Genomic DNA, 5000 nt, shown 5'->3' with positions numbered 1-5000 from the left:
GAGAACCCGACAAGATCCGCAGGAAGTGTTTGGAAGCAGCGATCATTTAAGGAACGAACACTATTGAACAAAATAGGGGCATGTTCAACATCTCACCCCACATAATTCCCCTAATACCCATGGCCAACAAAAAATTTTGAACTATCCTTTGTGAGCAATTTGCCCGCGGACGTTTGGGCCAGCCTTCTCAACCTCTCCCAGTATTCAGTCCCCCTCTTCTCCTCCTCCTCCTCTCCTCCTCTTCCTCCTCTCCTCCTCCTCCTCTTCCTTCCCCCTACTTCTTTCTTTCCTGTTCCCTCCATTCCTCTTATTTAATCTTAAGCATGTGTATTTCAACTTGTACTTGAAAAAGCTGTAATAAGCGAAACGTCATACAAATAAAGGCTCCGTCCTTATATGGTGTTTAACTCGTCAGTCTTGTCGGCAACCGCTACTTTCACACACACACACACACACACACACACACACACACACACACACACACACACACACACACACACACACACACACACACACACACACACACATATATATATATATATGTGTGTGTGTGTGTGTGTGTGTATTCACCTCGGATCTGCTGCAGTCTCTGTCGAGACAGCCAGACACCACCCTACGGCAGTGAGCTCAGAGCTCATTATTTGCCGATCTCTGGGTAGGTCTAAGACCACTCACACACCACACACCGGGACAGCAAGGTCACAACTCCTTGACTAACGTCCCGTACCTACTCACTGCTAGGTGAACAGGGGTTACACGTGAAAGGAGACAAACCCAACTTATCTCTGCCCGGCCGGGGAATCGAACCCCGATTCTCTGGCTTGTGAGGCCAGTGCTTTACCAATCCGCCACCGTGTGTATATACGTATGTGTGTACGTACAGTCACTAAAAATATCGGTAAGAAATCGTACGGAAATGGAGGTAAGTAAACGCTAAACTATAGCACATTGTTCAAAAGACTTGGAAAATGTTGGTATGCCTGTGTATCAATGTGCTAATGTTTCTCATAATTTTGTAGTTTATAAATGTGCGTCTTCATTATAACAGCATTCAGTGAAGACATCTAAAATATCAAGATTATATTTAAGTTTATATATTACACAAATGTTATATTACTTGGAAGAAACAACCTGTTAACTGCTAAGGAGCTGTGTACTAGGGGTGATCAGAAAGTGATGACAGTCGGACTCGTAGCTGAGAGACTATAAGTGTTGGGGGGGGGGCGGGGAGCAAGGGGCAGCAAGTGTTGCCTGTTGTTACATGTTTGAGCTTGTCGCTGTTTGTCTAGCTTACATTTTATCGTTGCGCTGTGCGATTGCGTCATTGTTGGTTTGCCTCTCTAACCGGAAACATGGAGTTTTCGAAAGAAGGCTGCAGATTCTACACCTTCACAAGGTGGAAACTCGGGAAAAAAGCAACGGAGATCAGAGAGGAATTGTTGCAAGTTTTTCCCGAGTCTACTCCATCACTGGAAACTGTTTTCCGCTGGATTCGAGCTTTCGCAGCCGGAAAATTGCAGCTAGAAGATGATCATCGTCCTGGCCGCCCTCGGACATCCGTGACCGAAGCAACGACGGTCCGTGCGCGGGCCATCATTGACGAAGATCCAACTATTACTCTTCGATTCTTATCCTTGGAGCTCGGTGTCATTTATGGGAGCGCACATGACATCGTGCATGAACACTTAGGGCTGAGGAAGAAGTGTGCTCGATGGATACCTCATTTGCTTACGGAAGAGCAGAAGAGCGAACGGGTGCGGATTTGTCGTCTATGGCTGGCTGAATTCGAGCCAAATGGTCCGAAACTGTTCTCAGATGTAGCTACCGGAGATGAGTGTTGGAATTCTTTCTTCACCACCATAGACAAGCAGTCTAACATGGTGTGGTTGAGTGATGAAGAACCTCGACCTCAGATTCTGAAGGAAGGATTTCGCAGCAGGAAGCGCCTTTTCACCATCTTCTTCAATTCACAAGGACCAATGTGTGTGGATGTAATGCCTCAACAGTGTACTATCACAGCCCAGTACTACACTGATCACGTCCTTCCTCGAGTCCTGGAATATCAGGCCAAGACTACACCAACCCGTCGCCGATCACGCCTTTTGCTGCACCATGACAATGCTGCTCCCCACAAAGCTCGCCTCACTGTGCAGTTCCTGGAGCAGCAGGGGATCACACTTCTCCCCCACCCACCCTACTCGCCTGACCTTGCTCCCTGTGATTTTTGGTTGTTTCCAAAGATCAAGGGTGCGATCGCAGGGAAGCTGTTTCATCGCATCCAAGATCTGACGCGAGCAGTCAATTCAGAGCTACGAGGTATATCGGCTTCTGAGTACCGTGAGTGCTTCATGAAGTGGCGAAAGAGGATGGAACGTTGCATAGAGGCAGGAGGGGAGTACTTTGAAGGAATGTTGGCCACTATTTGGATTTACCTCTGTACCGTGAAAATATATGGTATCACTGTCATTACTTTTTGATCACCCCTCGTAGTGTTTTACTATAGCACGAATGGCTGCCCCTCTGGGAGGGCGAGGGTTGGGAAGGGGAGTGACGGGTAGTGGTTGCCATGTAGTCAGGAGAGCCTTTAGCGTTGTCTAGGCCGAAAACATGTTGTGGTGTGGTAATATCTGTTGCGTATGCTCTGGTATGTGTGTGTGTATGTTTGTGTGTGTGTGTGTGTTTGTGTGTGTGTGTGTGTGTGTGTGTATGTGTGTGTGTGTGTGTGTGTGTGTGTGTATGTGTGTATGATTTCAGTAACAATAAAATATTAACAATTCTTGTCGGTGCAAATATAATTACTTTCAATCTTGTTACATCTTCACGCATTAAATGCTTATTCTACACCACGTATTTTAACGGGAGGGGGGAGGGGTAGGGCACAACTCTGTCACGACTGCCAACTGTACAGGAATGTCGATTCTATTGTTACACACACACACAGACACACACACACCCAACTCCCCGCCCACAAGTTTTGGAGTAACGAATCGAAGCGCAGTGATACCAGGGCTGAAATAATCTTAGAATCACTGCGCTTCGAGTCGTTACTCCAACTCCCGTGGGCGGGGAGCTGTGTGTGTGTGTGTGCGTGTAAGGTCACAGCATTACCCATAGATCGGACATACGAGCTCTGTGCTCTCTTCCGGGAGGGAAATAGCTGTAGTTCACGAGTCCAGTACGTGATCTAAAGACCAAGGTAAATACACACACACACACACACACACACACACACACACACACACACACACACACACACACACACACACACACACACACACACACACACACACACACACACATATATATATATACATACATACATATATCAAATGTTTTCTCACTCCTTTCATGCCCATCTACCCTCTTTCCTCCCTCATATCTTGGCTCCTCCTCGATGACGGGCCATCCCTGTGTCTTGTCCACTGCCCTGGGTCAGAAGCAGTGTCGCAAGACAGCACATCCACAGCAAGGCAGCTTCATTAATTCGGTGACCCTCCCCTCTCCGTCCCCTCATGTAGAAAAGGAGAAGACGGGGAGAAATCCCTTCGGGGTGCGCTAATTTATTTCTCATACATACTCCCTCACCCCCCACCCACTTCCCCTTATGCATCACAGCATCATCCATACACAATCATCCTCCATTCACCCCTATTTTCTGTCCACACCCGTCCTTTCTCAACAGATATCGCTCTCTTTCCCAATGCCCCTTTTACCCCATTCATCTCATCCCATCCTAAGTCGACCCCTTATGTTTACTCCTTTTATCTCTGCCTTCCACCCTCTTTTATTAATCTTTCTTCACTCATTCTTTCCATGTGTCCAAACCATCCCAATACTCTTTCATCAACCCTATCTCCCAACTTCCTTTCCACCCCTGTTCTCCTCCTCACCTCCTCATTTCTTACTCTATTTAGTCTAGTAACCCCTATCATACTTCTCAGGCACCTTATCTCAAACAGATTCAAACTCCTTTCTTCCTCTCTTATGTTCCATGTTTCTGCCCCATACATAGCTATAGGCACAATCACTCCTTCATACAATCTCCTCTTAGCATCCATTCCCAAATGTTTATTTCTCATTATACTATTTAATCCCCAAGGCATTTATTCACTTCTCTCAATCTACATTCTACCTCCACCTCCACTCCTCCCTTTCCTGACATATTCGTACCTAAGTGTCTAAAACTATCTACTTCCTCCAGTCTCTCTCCCTTAATACTCACCTCTAATCTGCTGTCACTTTCTTTCCTTGTACATCTCATCACCTTACTTTTACCCACATTTATCTTCAACTTTCTTCTTTCGCACACCTACCCAAACTCTGTTACTAACTTCCTCAATCCCTACTCTGATCCTGCTATAAGCGCAGTGTCGTCAGCAAACAGTAACTGGCTGATCTCCCACTTTTCTCCCTTTTCTTTAACCATTTCCAATCCCTAACCCACAACCCTTGCATTCACCTCTCGCATCAACCCATCCATGTATAAATTGAACAGCCAGGGCGATATAACACATCCCTGACGAAGTTCCACCTTTACCTCAAACCATTCACTCTCTCCATTTCTAATCCTAACACAAGCTCTACTACTCTTGTAAAAATTCTTGACTGCTCTTAACAGCTTTCCTCCTATCCCATATATCTACAATACCTCTCACAGTGCCTTCCTATCTACCCTGCCAGAAGTCTTTTTCAGATCCATAAAAGCCCAAAATACATACCTTTTCCTATAGCTTTCTCACATATCTGTCTTACCACAAAAATCTGATTTACACAACCCCTACCTGTCCTAAACCCACACCGTTCCTCACCAATTACTCCCTCTGTTCCTCTTCTAATCCACTCAATCAAGACCCTCCCATAAGCCTTCCCAAATACAATTAACAAGCTGATCCCTCTGAAACTACTACACTCACACTCACATTTATCCTCCTTTCCAGTCCTCTCTCTTAAACAAACATTAAATAACCTTACCAGCCAGTCCACCATCACTGTACCTCCTT

General features: G+C 45.9%; 1 protein-coding gene across 1 annotated transcript in view; it reads right to left on the bottom strand.

The window, feature by feature from the left end:
* The window catches only part of LOC143033726 (uncharacterized), a 70009-nt gene that overhangs the window by 3044 nt on the left and 61965 nt on the right, over positions 1 to 5000 (bottom strand). The window lies entirely within an intron of this gene.

Source organism: Oratosquilla oratoria, chromosome 16, assembly GCF_046742065.1.
Source record: "Oratosquilla oratoria isolate Oo_2021 chromosome 16, ASM4674206v1, whole genome shotgun sequence".
NCBI lineage: Eukaryota > Metazoa > Arthropoda > Malacostraca > Stomatopoda > Squillidae > Oratosquilla > Oratosquilla oratoria.
Note: the sequence above shows the minus strand (reverse complement) of the source record. Positions and strands in the feature narration are given on the sequence as shown.